The following is a 17762-nucleotide window of genomic DNA, read 5'->3' as shown; positions in this document are numbered from 1 at the left end:
TATATATCAGCATCTTTAAAATCTGGACTCCGCCTCTGTGGTTCTCACACAACTTTACCTCGAGTCATCACAGCCTCTGATTGGTTAATTCAGACATGTGATCTGCAGTCAAACCAGGAAGTGGTTGTTGAAGGTGAGAAACAGAGAAGTTCTGCTGGAGATAGAAAGTCCGTCTCCGTCCAGGGTCCCAGTGGAGCACTGTGGGAAACCTCGTCTGTCAGAACTTCAGGTAAAGTTCCACATGAAACACCAGAGTTTGCAGAGAGTGTGAACTCGGTGACTTTGACGTCATGACTGTTGGTGTCAGTCGCGGCTCGTTTGAGTGTTTCGGCACAACAGCCTCTAGTTTTCCTCTGGACGAAGCCGAATTACCGTCCAGTGAGCAGCAGCTGACCGACAGGCTGCGGTAGCTCAGATAACCGCTCTTTACGAGTGCGGTGAGCGAGCAGCAGAGCGTCTCAGAATGCACAACACGTCCAACCTTGAGGTGGACAGACGAGAACAGCAGAGGACCTTGTCGGGTTCAACTCGCCGAGAACACAAATCTGAGGCCGCAGTGGAGACGAGCTGCACCACGACTGGTGATCTTTAAGAAAATAGTCCGGTCGGATTAATCTGAATCTCCGCTGAGGCTGTTGTGACGTGAATCCGTGGACGTGAACCTCTGCTGTCATTGTTCTGGATAAAGAGTTAATGAGGTTTCATCAGTCGCTGCTGTGATAGAACGCTGCTCACTTGTTTATTCAAAGTGTTTTAATCTTGAACGTATCGTCCGTCCGAACTGCACCTTGGATGTTAATTCCTTCCCCTGAAGCTTTTAGTGCACTTCAGTTTGTAGCCTCGACTTCTCATTGAAGAACTGATATTTTCAAATTCCGTGGAGTTTGAGAATGATGACTTGTCCTGACGGGGCACCAGCTGTTAGAGCGGATGACAACCAGTGTTTGTTCTGGGCCACTGAGGAAACGTGGTGGTGAAGAGAACCTGCTGCTGGTGAAGATATTAACGCTTCATGCTAAGGAAACAAAAACCCATCGAGTCTTCGACCTTGTTCGACTTTTCAGTTTAATCTTGGACCAAAATAATCGACCAGAAGACGCGGTTTGGTTTTGGGATAGTTCAGACTTTTGTTGGTGTCTTCACCTCCAATGATATAATGTATGCACAATGATATAACAATGAACAAAGTGAAACCGTTCATTCATTCTCTCCATTCTGACGGAAACAAAGAAGCAAAAATAATAAACGAATTGACGACACGCCGCTCGTCCATCTATAGATCCATCAACATAAGTACACGCAGCCCAATCTGTGCAGCATCACACAGCACGTATCCCCTTTTTTAAAACTTCAACTACACAACTGACACAAATTAAACACACGTTCGTCTCATTTAATTCAGGACGAGTCGTTCTGCTGCTCTCTTTGATTCTTTTGATTGAACGAGTCAAAGAGGCAGCGATCAATGCTGCGGATCGATCCATGATTTTAAAACCAAATGGGGGTTTCCCCACGCTCATGCTGGGATGAAGCCCAAATGTTGATACAGGCCTGCTCGTTGTGTGACAGAGAGTAAACACACATCCTGACCCCAGTGTGTGTGTGTGTGTGTGTGGGTTGTGTGTAAAACAGAAGGAGAGAGAGAAAGAACACACATGGTCTTTGACCTTTGGGTTCAAGGTGTGTCAGTAAGTGTGTGTGTGTGTGTGTGTGTGTGTGTGTGTGTGTGTGTGTGTGTGTGTGTGTGTGTGTGTGTGTGTGTGTGTGTGTGTGTGTGTGTGTGTAAATACAGCCCTGGTAGCTCTCTGTGTTTCTGTGTTAACGTTCGACCAGAGGCCGAAGCAGAGACACAACAAAAGAAAGACAGAAAAAGACCCAGAGTCCAGATTCGTGCATTTACGATCAGAAACATGTCGTCAAGTTCCTTCTCTCTCACCCCTCACACGCACAAACACACACAAACACACACATGGACCCACACTCCTCCCACATGCTGACCTTGTGCCCTTTACACCCCCCTTCCTCCCACCACCTCCCCCACTCCCTCAGTCCCCACCTAACCTAACCGCCCACCGCCATCTCGCCTCCCGCTCCGACCCGATTATGCATGTGTCTGTGTGTGTGTGTGTGTGTGTGTGTGTGTGTGTGTGTGTGTTTGCACATGCGCGTGTGTGTGCGTATATGAAGAGTAGCCGATTGACTTATGCCTTCATTTCAGAGCTGTCACTCCTGGCCAAACACCATGACCCCTCAACCCCCATTTTGGAGGTGCACATTTTTTTTCTTTTCCTTCACCATATGAATATAAAAAACACATGTGGCCCAAAGGTGTGTGTGTGTGTGTGTGTGTGTGTGTGTTTATATGTACAGGTAAATCAAACTGACACAGCTCCTTTGAATGGCAGGAGCTGAATTACTTTTGCACTTCAATTTTGCACACCTGCCATTTATGGCAAACACTGGGCTCAGCATAAACCATAAAAAGCAGAATGCGCGGCTGCCAGATACAAATCAGAGCCATACCACAACCCTCAGCTCCAGGTGCAGCAATTACAGCTTATTTCTCTGTGTGTAAATTACTTTGAATATTAGAAATACACGTCGGGCTGCATTGTAGAGTTATACGGTGGCGTTTAACAGATTCTGTGCAACATGTGCTTATTTAAAATACTTTAAACGTATATGGCCAACATGTGAAAGAGCATTTTGTAAGTATATTCATCACATTGGTTTTTTACATCAGTTATTTTATCCCAGGACAAGAGTTCGTCACTTGAAACCAAAGGAGAGTCAGTTAATTTGCAGTGCGGCTCTATGACACACACACACACACACACATGTAAACCAGAAACAAAGCATCTATCTGATTCATCTGTAGGTTGGTGGCCAAACCAATCAGGTCCCAGCCAGAGGTCGAGATGACAAACACAATAAGGCAGCAGATTCATCACCCCGCGTGCTCTGACAGTAATTGTCCCGGGTCCACGTCACGGCCCCCCCTGTTAAAAAATACAAGGGATGCTCCTCTGACAGAGATGACATCTGTGCCAGTCACATACATTTAAGCCAGACACCTCCTCTATTTGTTATGACACACTTTCAATTTAGCAAAAGGGTCCCGCGGAAGATGAACAGCGCTCTACGTGGGAGGACGGAGCCTCGCGAAAGCAGGTCACCGTGTGTAATTCAGTCTGGGCTGTGGATGAGGCGAGATATGCGGAGGGATTTTGTTTATTAAAAAGACATGTTTTATCTTGTCGCTAAATGTGAGTGTTGGCAGGACAAGGGCGAGCGGGACGTCCGTCTCTGGGGGATACAGCGTCCCCCAGATCGATAGGTGGGATGTCAAATTGAATTGAGGTCACTCTTTGTCTCCCCAAAGAGGTCCCACTTACTGGCGCAGCATCAAAATGTATCTGGGTATTAAGTGAAAGGGAGGGAGAGGCGGTGGGAGGCAGCCTGACAGTTGTATCGGTGACCCCTCTGGTTTTCTGTTCGGCTGTTTGTTCGGTTGTCCAGAGAGAAAACGTACGCCTGACATCAGTCCTTTCTTTGAGGGATCGATGACCTAATGAGATGTGATGAGGCTGTTGTAGTTCAGTTCTATCTAAATGTTAAACAGACTGAATATGAAGTCCCGTTGCTCAGAGAAGAATCTGTGAGAGTGGATACGATGGAGGCATCGTGCCGTCTGCAGCTTCTTCGACAATTAGTTCATCAATCATTTGTTGGACAGAAAACTGTTTTCTTCACATTCACGATAATCGTTTCAAACATTTCAGGAGAGACACCAAACTCTTTTCTCTCTGTGCGTCATCGCTCGTTACAGCTGCTGGTCAGACTCAAGCTACACTGGAGCTAAACGAAATGAACCCTCTGTGTCTGAGCCTCTCATCCAGTCATTCAGACACACACCTTCCAAAGTCTTTTCTTTATTCCTCCCAATTATTTTCTGTCCTGTTGCTGAACTTCCTGTCTTTGTTTGGTTTCCCTCCCTTGTTGATCAGCTGCTCCGCCTCATCGGTTTCACCTGACTCTTGTTTCTTCTTCATCAGTTTGTTTTCTTCAGGAGATTTTGGTTTTTGGATTTTATTTTTATTATTTTGATCATATTGTACTCGTCATGTGACTTTTAGTTTCAGTGGCCTGACGCAGCGTCACATGTGATCGTCCTGATTGATCGTCAGTGAGTTCGGTGTCTGTCTCACGTGTTTTAATGCTTTTCTTCTGCTGCTGGGTCACTTCACTACAAAACGCTCATCATTTAGCTTCACTGCTTTTTAGAACCTAAAAACTTTTACGGACAAACGCGACTGAAAACCGAAGCCATCGACTTCAGCAAATGTTTTACGACAACAAGACAAAGCAAAAGTTCGTTTTTAGGTTTTCATTAATTTCTTTGTATGATTCATGTCTGAACACGTGACAACAGAGTCACGCCTGAAACTCTTTACAGAGCGCGGCCTCTTGACACTCGATACCTAGAGCGATGCATCTCCAAAGCTAATATTATAATGAATTGGATCTGGGTCTCTGTGTGTGGCCCAAACGTGGACTGTTTGTGAAGATGTCCCAAAAGCAATACCCCCGGTTCCAGAATCAACAGACGCTCATTTAGCATTCCCAGATCCCCTGAAATGAAACGTCCATTTTTCCATAACTATCATCTCCAGCAAAGCATTGCGGGGGAATTGGATCTGTCTGCACACAGCCCCTCTCCACCCAGATCTCATCAGGCGTGGGCTGGAATCACCCCTCTCCCACGGAAATTGCTCTGAACGGCAGGAAAATGTACATCATTGAGGTGCCGACCAAAAATGGCATAGGGCCCCTTCTCATAAGGACACCACCCCCCACCAGTGTTCCTCTCATAAATCCTTAAAGAGGGCCCCGACTCCAATGTATGGCAACACCATCAATATTGATGTGGGAGAAAGTTCTTCCAAAGCCGCCTCAGTCACAGAACATTAATATTGATGGTGTTGTGCACCAGCCCGGACGTTCGGTGTGACTCTAAAATGGTAATGGCGTCTGGAGCAGGGGTTAGAGGCCAGTATCATTGCTGAATATGGACATGGCTGTTTAGCTATACAACCAGAACAGGGGGCCATGCCAATCATCGTGTCCTCTTCGTCAACCTGGCCAACCCAAGAAGGGCACGCCCGGGGTCACCGGTGTAACTTCAGGTGTCACTTCATTTGATTTTTTTCTTTTAGGCTGCGAACATACAACTACGTCGAAGTGTTAAAGGTCCAGCGTGTGAGATTCAGGTGAAAGGGATTTAATGTAGAATAATCCTCATGATGTTTGTTTCGTTTTAAATTCTATGAATTCTATTTTTCTTTACCCCAGAAAATACTTTATATTTAAATACTTTATATTTACATGGAGGGGACCCTCTCTACGGAGGCCGCCATGTTTTTTACATTAGTCCAGACTGGACAAACTAAACACCTTCTGAGTTTTTATGACGACTGAAGCTGCCACCGTTTCTTTTTCATGTTTGGAAGGAGAGGGGGAGGGGAGGGAGGTTCAGCTGCAACATGATCAACACTAGATGTCACTAAATTCTACACACTGAACCTTTAAAACAGCATTTTAAAACTAGAACAACCTCCGTCCACACGAGCGTTTAACTTGTTAGTAATAATCCCAGGCTCTCGCAACACATCTAAACAAATGTAATATAAGATGCTTCCGGGTCAGTAGCTTGTTGCCTTATGGGAAATGTAGGCTCCAGTTCTGGTCCAAACAAAGCACTAAAATCAATCTGAGCTTGTCCTGCTTCAGTTTGTCCCATTGTTTTTATTTGTCTGTGCCTCAGATAACAGAACAGCACTAAATCACTGAAGTGTCCCTTCAAGACGACACGATGTCACATATTCTGATTAAATCACTTTTCATCAGCCTCCTGCAATTGAGTAAACATCCAGGACAGACAGGTTTTTATTTGCATGTGCTGAATCGTCCCGGGGCAGTTTGAAAAGCTCACATTTTATCAGCCGTTATGAGCCATCAGGCCTCATGATATCATGGCTCCGTCGCCGTGCTCTCCTCTGCTTGTGCAAACTTATGATTACGCTGACGTTGTTTTCTGGGTCAGTGAGTTAAATATTTTAGATGGTTTATTTTTAGAGCCGTCTGTTTCCACTTTGCGTATGTGCTGCACGGTTGTGTGTGTGTGTGTGTGTGAGTGTGTGAGTGTGTGAGCGCATTAGTTCATCTCTTACTATCTGCAGGCTGCATTTGACCCACTAAGTCATCCTCACATGGCCCCTGGGGTTTCATCAATTGAGGGTTGTTTGCATTTGCGGGCCGTCGTAATAGGCTCCCAGTTAACATGTCCTACAACACACTGGACCTGCTGCGGCTGTTTTAACATTATATACTGCATTCGTCCTCCTGTGGGTAATGTCAGTGTTTATATAATTTATCACTTAAACCTGTTTCACTGTGTCCGTTTCCAAAAAGATCAGTTTTAGCTGATTTTGTTTTCAAAGCAATAAACCGTTTAAAACACGTCGGTTCCTTTGGGAGCATCAAAACCGTTGTTAATTAGAAATCCTCTTTTACGATTCATTATCAGGCCGTCTGCCCTCGATCAATTAAATGTGAATATAAACCTCCTGCACCGCGGTTTAAAACACCCATGGTGCCCGTAGCAGAGGCAGAACGGAATCACATTAGATCATTTGTACATGGCATTGAACCGTCAGGGCGCAGAGAGGGCACTGTAACTGCTGCAGAGATGAGTGGTCATTGAACTGTGAACAGCAGACAAGTTTCCCACAGATTAGGAGAAGCAGAACGACTGGAAAATACCCAGTGGCAAAGGTCCCATGATAATTTTTGACCTCATCACATATGTGGAATCAATGCAGGGCTCTGTTGTTGACCTTAGCCTTTTTCTGCAACACATGCCGCTGCACTGTTTCCTTAAGACAGCACTCTACAGTATCTCTGCTCCTCGGTTCCCTCTCCCTCCTCTCACCTCTCCCTGACTTTTTTTAGCCGCTTAATGACTTCATTCATATCGACAAGACGCCAGGATCAATCCTTTTTGTTTCCGCAGCCGTGTATCGAAATGAATCTTAATCTTTTTGCTTGATATGTGCATGACGACCAGCGTCCCTAGATTTTGTGGGCTTTGTTTAAAAATGTTGTTTATGAAGTTCAGTCCACGTGCGGACGGACTTGCAGCCGGTCCCGGCGGTGCCAAAGCCGGTCCTCTGTGATTCTGCCAAGCTGTGACAAAGCCCCGTCCAACTTCTCACCTGCAGCATTGTCCGCCCGGGGAGCTCGCTGTGGAGTAATTGGGGGCCGAGATTCCAGGACAAGTTTCTTTTTGTCCATTTTGTGGGAATCGCTGACCCGGACGTGTGAGGTCACAGCTGTGGTAATTGGTGCTCACTGATGCAGCTGTGTGTATGTGTGTACACGTACAGTACAATGTGTGTGTGTGTGTGTGCCACTGAAACACGGGTCGTGTATGAACAGTATAAGCGATGCCTTTATTCCACAAACTTGTGTATGTTCAGTGTCGGTCTGTCCCTCAGTTGTCTCTTCTGTCCCTGGGCTATGAGAGACATCAGCTCTACAAACTGAAAGATATTAGATTTGAAAAAAACAACAGCACAATCAGAGCTTTCTCTCGTCAGAAGTAACAAGAATACAGATTTAGAGAAATGCTCCTCATGTGACACCTGCTGCACACAGGACACAGGAATACAGATTGTTGGGACAGATTTCTGGTTCACGCCTCTCGACGATTCGAGGGTGATCTGACTGACTGTGACTGAATCAGAGACTTCACGATTTCGAATCTTTGCGTCTCCAACATTTAAAAAGAAAAATCAGGTGTGTGCAGCGGGGATGAGGGGAAGATGAAAACTTGACTTGGCTCTTTCGTCAGCTGCTTCCTCTCCAGCGGCACTTCAGTATGGAGGGTGTGTGTCTGCAGGACGTCGCACTCGCAGCAGTGACGGGTTCTGGATTAAGGTTAAGTGTATAAATAAACTGCAGGACAGGCTCTACATCATAAGCACAGAGACGCCACAGTTAACAAGACAAACTTGCTGTTTTGTCCAAGTTCACTCCTCCAGCCTCACGTTGTGTTCATGTCGGCAGGAGGACGATGTCCCTCTTCTTTATCCGGCCTACTGAGCAGTGATTGGTTGTTTTCCAGGGCAAACGGCCATCAGCAGGACGAGACCTAATTGAATTGTTGAGCAAAACAGAGACGTGAGCAGTGATTCAGTATCTGGAACCGGCCACATATGACAAGTCAAATGAATTTAGGGACAAAGTGGTTTCATTTTGTAACTTTAACTTTGCTGCGACGTGTTTTTTTTCTCTCTGATCTAATTCCACTAAAAGTCTGAATAAGAAAAAAAAGAGAGAAAGAAAGATAAAACAACAAGGCCGAGCTTAAACCTCGGAGACTCGTCCATTCTCTGATACAGTGTGTGTGTTGTCATTCAGTTTTATTGGATGCGTCTGTGTTTTTCCCTGAAACCCGTCTTCATGCTCGAGGTTTAATAAACATGTTGAATGTATTTCCCTTCAGATAAAACATCTGTAAAGCAGATTAAACCAGTGTATCCCTGAAGCCGTGTTTGCTTGTTCGCAGGTTTCTTTACCTCTGCCAAGGAGGTTAAGTATTCACCCCCATCCCCATTTCCTAAAAAACAGATTTCATAAAAACTGGATAGCCGAGACATGAAAGACTTTGGTGTGGACGTGGGAACGATTCCTTCACCGTCTCTAACATTGCCCGACACATTTTCATCCGTTTCCCTGGTGATGAAACATAAATCCTGATGTTTCCGACAGCGACTTCACTGAGAGCGTTTTCTCCGCTGAGCCGTTTGTGTCTTCACGTCATCTGCACTGATGTTCTGGTTCGGTGTTGGTCGTGATATATGAACCGAAGTGAAGGGGTTACAGGGGAAGTCGTAAGCTTTCACAATAAAACAAATCCTCTCAGTTGACCTTCATATAAGATGATTTAGATGTTGAAAATACTGCGCAGTCATTTTAATTTGAATAGATTTTCATACCCGTGACCTTTTTCCCAGGTTTGTGATTCCCATGTGAACATCGCAAAATAAAAAACGGGCCATTTAAATAGAGCTGAATCGAAGAACAGAGGATATCAGGTGATGAGCTGATAGAGATGAATTAAAATGAATCAAAAAGGTGAAAAACATTTATCCTCAGTCATCAACAGAAATAGACACAATGAGAACCTGAACTGTCTCATGACGGTGGAAACGTCTTGGATCGGGACACCGTGACCTCCGTTTGGCCCCTGCGGGTGAAACCTCATCCCAGGTCAACTGACCCCCCCACCCCTCCAGCCAACTGACCACCTGTCAGTCTACACCTGGTCTGTGAGTCGACCACCACCACCACCACCACCTGTCGTGACCTCAGGGAACGCTGACACCACCTCCCCCCCCTCAGTTCTTCAGTGGATTTAATCAGGTTGTCACCGTTGGAGCAGGAGCGAGGGTCTACTGCTACGTTTACAGCGGGATCTGTCCAAACTCCGTCACCGAGGGACAGAGACATGATTTCCCAGACACAGACTAATCCTCTTTACATTATGGGAACCGGGTTTAACAAGGGATATTGACAAGTGTTTGACCTACGTCTCGGCCAATTTACTTGGAGCCATCAACAAAGTTCAGACTCGGGTCATTGCCATCGACGGACCGATCTGCGTGTTCTGAAAAGTAAAACCTGATTACGAGTTCCCGTATAATGACAAGATGGAGGAAAACATTCTGAATGAAAAAGTACTTTATCTTTTGTAACGTGGGATTATATGATGTTTTTTTAAGCTATAAACACTATACAGCAGGTTTGTATATACTGTATGTATATATATATTAAGACCTGGGGTTAGGGGTAGAATTAGGTAAATCACAGGGTAAGAGTATATATATATATATATATATATATATATATATATATATATATATATACCTATAGTATAAGTCTATTATACAATAAAACAGGGGACACATTGTCAGTCTATGAACAACACAGGGTCTCCCAGCCATCCCTCCAGGGACAGTTCCGTGACCTTTTCACATACAATGTGTGTTGTAGCTCAAGTAACACGACTTGTTCTGGCAGAACTCTGTGATGGCCTCCAGGCTGGACACCAGCATGTGGTCCATGTGACACACACACACACACACACACCCTCTCAACCATTACAACTGAATGTCTTGCCATAACTCTTACCCGACCATTAACCTAAACTTAATTCTAACTTTAAAACCAGGTCTTAACCCTCAAACGGTCATTTAAACTTAAGTGCAGGACTCGTGGGCTCCCAGCACACACACCCTGCCTGTCTCGTACACACTCAGACTCGCAGCAGTAAAGTGTGTGGAATGAAATCAGCTCATTATCTGACCGACACAGAACTCGTAATTGTTCAAGAAACCCCCCCTTTGAACGATTCGCCCGTCAAACTGGCCAAAGTGTGTTTTCCACTAGATAGAACAGAGCCCAGCGGCGCCGTGATCTCCGCTGACGCACTGTGCGACCTCGCAGCAGAGCGGTGTTAACGCAGAGTTAAGAAAAAACAGAGGATCAATGGGAAATCCTCTTTTCGCACCCCCCCCCCCCCCCCCCCCCCCCACACACACACACACACCCCCCGCCCCCCCGCCTTAATAACCACCAGCATTAGTCTGAAATCTAAATATCCATATGCTTTATTATTTTGAGTAATGGACTTAACACTGCGCCGATGACAGAAGCGGAGCTCACACACTGACCTCTCCGTGACCTCCGTGATGAGCTTACACGCGTTGTTTGCAAACATACGTGAACGTCGCTGTCGTCTCTGTGACGACACAAACGCTAATGTTTTCGCATCGATGTCTAATTTGATTAGTTTCTCACAAGTGGTGACAGATTAGCTAATTTAGTTTTTCCATTTCAAATTTAAAACAGATTAATTCTCTCCTGTATTCTAACTCATCACTAGATTGTGATTATATCTCGGGTCATGTCCATAACCACTGCCTTGTATTTATAGCACAGTAGTTTCTTTATTCATATCTGAAGAGCTTCAAAGAGTTTAAAACTGAATTCACTCTTTATTTCTTTAGACGGAGACGAGCCCACGTTTTATGTCTGATGTTAGATTCCACATGTTGTGTAAATTCAATGCAATAAAAATGTCTTTTGAAGGTTCCACATGTTGGATTCTGTTGAGTGCAAAGCTTTTTAAAATCAATACAATATTTATTAAACGCAGTGAGACTAATACAACAGCTTCTGAACACAAACCGTCAACACAACATTGACACACAACTGTAAACACACAACTGTAAACACACAACTGAAATCGTGTTTCGTTTTACTGTTGAAAGCTGCTCCCCAAATAAACTTTGAGGTTTAACTCAGCCAAGGACATTATTCATGCGTCTGCCTCGGCTCTGCCAGTGAGAGATGTTTGTTTAACTAAGATCTGCCTCTCAACAGCTTCCACCGATATGCCCTTGACCCCCAGCTGCTCGGCCGGAGCCGCGAAGAGCCCGCGGTCGTGGGTTGTGGCTGCGCCCAGCGGCTCCCTGGAGTGATTGTGTGTAAATGTACGAGGTGTGTGCCGGGCGCTGAAAATGGGCACGAGCGCTCTGAGAGCTGCTCTCGGGATAAAGGTTAAAATATTCTTCAACACCAACAGCTGATTTACCTTTTAAAGGGCCATTTGTAGAAATGCAGACTTTTCCTCTCCTGGCACAATCCTTCAGTCGTACCTGTGAGATATGAATAAGTTATGAGAGGAAAGTCTTTGTTTCACTGAATGGTTAAAAGCAAAACTCTGGTTCGTCCACATCTCAAAGAGGAAAGTGAGGGGGGGGGGGGGGGGCATAAGGAGACTCTTAACGTGTAGTTTAATGTGTGAGGACGGCACCATCTATACAGCAGGAGCTTTATTATAGAAACTATAGATGTATAATGTAGGTGTTCACAAATGACTTTTTAATGCATCTCTACTGTCGTGTACTGTACTGAGGCGGTGAGAAAAGGGAAACGTGGTTTTACGAGAAGAACAAAATACCTTTTTACGCCCCAACGTTGATTATTAATCTAATTCTTTTTTCAAACTAGACATTTAAAGAAGAAATGTTGCAGCAGCAAAGAGGACGTAAAAGTAATAAATAAGTAAACATGAAATATAAACGGACAGAACTGTACAAATATCAATAGAATAGTACTAATGTATATACAGTGTAAACAGAATATATGCAGTGTACGCAAAATATAGACACAGTAAAAGTCGATTTGGATGCACAGAGTGAATCTCGTTGGCGTGTCCTCTTTGTTGCGGCATGTGGAGCTGGTCCTAAACCAGATCGGACAACATCGGGGGGGGGGAGAGGGCGAAACATCCCCTCTCAGCTTCTACACCAGTAAAAAATAAATTCTACAAATAACAGGTTTCAGATAAGCGGGGGGGGGGGGGGGACGGAACCGTGCCTTCTTGTTTTATATTATCGCTCTAACCTCAGCCATCATCACCCCCCCCCCCCCCCCCCCCCCCGCTCGGTCTGTCTGTCAGCCGAGCACAAGACAGAACCAGGATCATTATGTGTTGCGGTGACCTGTCCATGACCCCACAGTGCATTCTGCTGTGCCCTCCTGAGTGTGCCACGGTGGGGGTGGTTAAAGAGCTATTGCAACCTCTGACATGTCTGCTGGAGTGTTATGCTATGTGCACAAAGGAGTGTGTGTTTGAGCGTGCGTGCATATTGTTGCACGTATGGCAATGTGTGTGTGTGTGTGTGTGTGTGTGTGTACATGGCACACCTTTAGGTTGGGCATGTTACTTTTCTACATGATTGCAAAGCCCTGTGGATTAGCATGTACCAGCTGAAAAAAGGCTTGTAGGGCGAAGGGCAAGGTTAACATGTATGTTTAGAGGATCAATGAGAGCGAGTGGGTGTTTTGTGCATGTGTGTGTGTGCGTGGTGTGTGTGTGTGTGTGTGTGTGTGTGTGTGTGTGTTCACGTGCACATTTCTCACCAGTGGAATTGTTTTGAGCGGACTGTGAATGCTACAGTGGTGGTGATGGAAATATCTGTGTAACGTTGGCAGTGTTTGTGCAGATTGCGAGTTTGTAGTGTGTGTGTGTATAAACATGTGCGTGTGTGTGTGTGTGTGTGTGTGTGTGAGTGTGTGTGTGAGTGTCAGCATCATTCCGTGGGCTAGCTGCCACGGTTCGTAGCTCCCAGGGAGATCCGTGACCGAAGATCCTCAAGTTTAGGGTTCATCTTCAGTTCAGCGAGAGGTTCAACTGCCGGTCAGCGGGCCACTGTTAGAGCTGCTTCATACTCTCTCTCCCCCCTCTCTCTCTCTCTGCTCCTATTCTGCAACCCACCCCTCATCCACCTCACACCCAACCACACACACACACACACACTCTCCCTTTCTTTACAAACAGCTCTGTTTTACTGAAGTTCTTCCCCTCTCGTTCTCTCAGCTGATGTGTTCCCCTCTGTTTGACCCGGGCTGTGGGGTAATCAGGTGGTAAAGCGAGGCCGTGTAAAAACAAGACACTGTTTTATTCTTGCATCAGAGACTCGGGAGAGAGAAAGTTTCCCGTCCATCAAAAGGTAACGAGGTAAATGAGCAGATGAACACGTGACGGGAGAAAGAGAGAAGCGAGATTCAAATATAAAATATGTGCAGGGTGTGTTGTTGCGTCTGTGGCGTCGTGTTTTTGTTTTTCCTCTGATCCGGCTTCTTCACCACATGAAGCAAAGTGCTCGTCCCTGAAAGCCAAAGGTTTTGATTTGTTGGCTTCGTGTTAATCCTTTTTTTTTTTTTTTTTTTTCAGGTCATTTATCCACATCATATAAATGAACCTGAAAGCTTTTGTTTTGGTTTTATGATTGGAATTTTGATGAGGACATACAGTCCCTTTTCTGCTTGACTTGCGTGTGCCGTGAGCCTGATGACCGTTACGTCTGCGAAATCTAATCAGAAACCCCTTTGTCTCTCATTACAGGAAACCATGACCTATTTCAGCAGCTGACCTGAAACAAAGTGATGCCGTGAGTGTTTGGGACTCGATTTGAGAGCCTTTTATTTGTGGGCAGCGCCACGCAAAGTGACTAACCTGAGCTGACTTAGGAGATTCAAGCCAAACACAGTCATTCACGTTCAACAGCACAGACGCTCTAACCTCCAGTGAGCTGTGTGTTGTCTAACTTAAAGGTCCAGTGTGAAAGATTCGGGAGAAATCGGCACAAATTGAATATAAAAGAATCCTCATGATGTTTTCACGCGTGTGTTTCATCAACATCGTATGAACTGTAGTTTTATTTTATATTCAAATACTTAATATTTACATCGGGGGGGTCCTCTCTATGGAGGCCGCCATGTTTTTTTAACAGTAGTCCAGACTAGGGGAGGGTGAAGTGAGGCGTATTCACCTGCAACTTGCAATCTCACCACTAGATGTCACTAAATTCTACACACTGTACCTTTAACAACACTTTACAATAGATTCATTAACTGTATTAGTTCAAACACACAGTGCTCCTCCCATGTTATTATTTCCAGGCAGCTGTTTCCTGTCTGACTTGACAGTTTGTCCAAATGCTGCTCGGAGTAAAACACACAATCGTATTAAAGATTGTGTTCTAAGATAAATTAAAAAATGTTGCATGCAGCTTAATCACTGTGACTGACCAGATGTTTTATTTTGTATTTCAGAGAAACTCCACTAAAACGTTGTGAAGCCTTTTGGGAGATCGAACAAATGATCTGTAACTTTGAGCACCAGGAGTCTCAGGTTGTTGTTTTATGACTTTGTGCAGCAGCGTGGGATCATGGGAGTTCACCACCATTGGCGATGAAAAGCGACCTGACGACACCGATGTTCACGAGGTGACATATTAAAGTTTTATTCAAACCGATGGGTAAAGCAGATAAGACGCAATTAAAAGGTGAGTAAAACGAAATGACCCTTTACATTGATTTAAATTGGGGTTTGAACATTGTTGGTACACAAATAAACGTTTTTAGACGTTTCAATGACGAACTGTAACATGTTATATCTTTATCGATTATTTTTCTAATGTTTAACCGGTCGTCTTGTCTCTTGTTTCCTCCTCTCCTGTTGCTTTTCAGGAGAATTTCATCACTGAAGTTGCAACCGAAGTGAAAAAGCAACTCAACCGCTCCAATAACCACTAAAGGGAAGTGTTGTTGTGTCGGCTTCACCAAATCACAGCCGATACCACAGCGGGGTTTTGCCGTGATATGTGCTGCGGTGCGTGTTTGCTCGGTGTTACCCCCTCACCCCTTCACTCCCCCGCCTGCGGGCTCTGTTGTGGTCCAGCTTGTTAAGCCGGCCCAGTGGCTGCGATCCAGGAGGGATACGGCCGGAGTGAAGGGGTGAGAGGCAGGGTAAGAGTTTACCACATGATACAGTCAGGACGTGACACAGACTAAACAAACCAGTCACACTTTACTGACTCAGTTAAGCTCAGACCCTTTGACCCTCTGCACTGGCTGATGAGTTAATTAAAGTACTAGGGAAAGAATGCACAGTTACATTATACAACATAGTTGATATTTATAAATGTTTATATACTTTTTAGTTGATGTGTTTTTATGTAGTTTATAAATCTCATCACATACTCTGTACACACACATACGCCTCAAAAGTTCTGGTTCTTTTTAAAGAATAGGATGAAGATGAATAGCAGCTGAACCCTTTAATTCAAGTTCAAAATATGTTGTTCTTGCAATAACCTCTGCGGTGAGGGTTTGGTTCGTGCCTCTGTCCATTGTTAGTTTGTTTGCTCGTCAGCAGGATTACGCAAAATCTACAGAACAGATTTCCACAGAAGTTGGTGGACGGGACATTGGGACACAGGCTGAGAAAGTTCATTGCAGGATGATGTGTTTTAACATTTTCCCAGGACACATGATTCCTAAACTTTGATGAAAACATATCAGGCATATTTAGGGGACAGATATCTGTCTGTGTGTGTGTGTGTGTGTAATTTGGAGCAGCTTGATTGACTTTAAGTGGACTGTTGGGCCTTGGTGGAGGTTTGCGCTCGACTGAGTGCCTCTGAAATGGATCTGCATCGGTGTGAACTGTTCAGCTCACTCATCACATCAAGTCGTGGACCCACGGGGAGGAAGTCATCAGAAAGGCTGACATGCGGCTCCGTGCACAGGCAGCTTTTTCTCATCGTTGGACCAAACGTGTGGTCTGCAGCAGTGGCACCTGGCAGCGGCGTTGGAATCATCTTATCAGAACACAGGCTCTGCTGCCTCGGCTCTTTGGCTCCCACCACGATATCGTATTGCTGAGTCTCACTTTGCATGAGAAATCAAAGTGCCGTCCCGTTCTTTATAGCCGCTGCCCACGACCTTTGTCAACCCAGCGAATTAACCTAGAGGCGTATCAGCTGCGCTGGCCCTTTTCTTCTAGAGCCTGTCCTATTAACTGAGTGAGGAGCACGGGGAGGGTCACACTTAAGTAACCTTATCTTGTAATTGGGTTCAAGGTTAAGTGACCCTGGAGCGCAGAGGTCCGGGGGGTTAAGGTCACAGTGTCAGGCAGAAGGGGGAGCTTTTAATCACAGATGGGGCTGGGAAATCAAGGCCCCGGCTTTTGCTATCTGTCCAGGCCAGAGCCACCCACCTGCCCCCATCACCTCCAGCCTCACCCTCATTCACCCACATCCCGCATGAAGCTGACCGTGTGGGCTGAAACTGGGTGGGGTTCGGGGTCTCGAATGGAGCAGTTGCCAGGCAACGCGTTTTCAAGCCAAGGTCTTGCAAGCTTTTAACCTTAGCACAAATCGATATAGACAGCAAGTGGGCTAATATCCATCGAGCAGATGGGAAAATTAGGCGCAAGTCTGCCTGCAGGAGGGCGAGGAAAGACGTACTGTCGTCCTAACGATCGAGGCATCGCTCATAATCCTCTAATTGAATGTATGCACAGCGAGAGAAGAGCTCGGAAAAGTGGGGAAAGGATGACGATGAAGATGAAATAGCTGCGATAATGTTTTTGGTGAAGCAACATTTCATCAAGCTGTGCACTTTCTTCCTCTCCAGTGATTATTCTCCTTTTTTTTAATCAAGCATCACTTTCTTTCTGATAACATCACTCATTCTTGTCTTTCTTGCCATTTATTCCCCCACCCCCCGTTCTTTGTGTTTTCCCCCGTTCTTAAAAGATCGTTCCTTTTGTTCTGAGATATCTGAATAGTTCTCTGTGTATAATTCTGGACTGTGCAATCAAGAATTTGCTGAATTGCTTTCGTCTCATCTTAATTTTACATTTATTAATTATTTTGCCATTTTTGTCAAATTGTATTCCAATGACGAAATCTCCAAATCCGATTAACGTGGTTATTTTTTAAGAAAATAAAACAAATCCATACATTACTTGGAAAGAAAAAGGGAATATTTTTATTTTTCACAACTGCCCAACCCCCCCTCCCCCGCTCACTCCCTGTCTTTTAGAGAGGGAGATGGATGACCACTGGTGGAGGGGTTCAGGCAGCATGACCCACAGACCTATCCATTGCCAAGGGCGAGGAAATAGCCCAGATTAAAGAGCTTGTAAATAATGGCCCATAAACATCTGCCTGTTAGCCCGGCCAATCCATCTCCGTCTCCCATCTGGTCCTCTCTCTCTCTCTCTCGCGCACTCTGCTGCTTTTGATTTCCTCATCGTGAGCGGTCCACAGGGCAAATGC

At 45.2% G+C, this 17762-nt stretch overlaps 1 long non-coding RNA gene across 1 annotated transcript; it reads left to right on the top strand.

The window, feature by feature from the left end:
- Positions 1-109: 109 nt before the first annotated feature.
- LOC138413531 (uncharacterized) lies at positions 110-17403 on the top strand. Its single transcript, XR_011245891.1, has 4 exons — positions 110-229; positions 14039-14084; positions 14749-14981; positions 15166-17403. It is a non-coding gene; the product is annotated as an uncharacterized lncRNA (long non-coding RNA).
- Positions 17404-17762: the final 359 nt, after the last annotated feature.

This window comes from Paralichthys olivaceus, chromosome 13 (genome assembly GCF_024713975.1).
Source record: "Paralichthys olivaceus isolate ysfri-2021 chromosome 13, ASM2471397v2, whole genome shotgun sequence".
NCBI classification, from domain to species: Eukaryota; Metazoa; Chordata; class Actinopteri; order Pleuronectiformes; family Paralichthyidae; genus Paralichthys; species Paralichthys olivaceus.
Note: the sequence above shows the minus strand (reverse complement) of the source record. Positions and strands in the feature narration are given on the sequence as shown.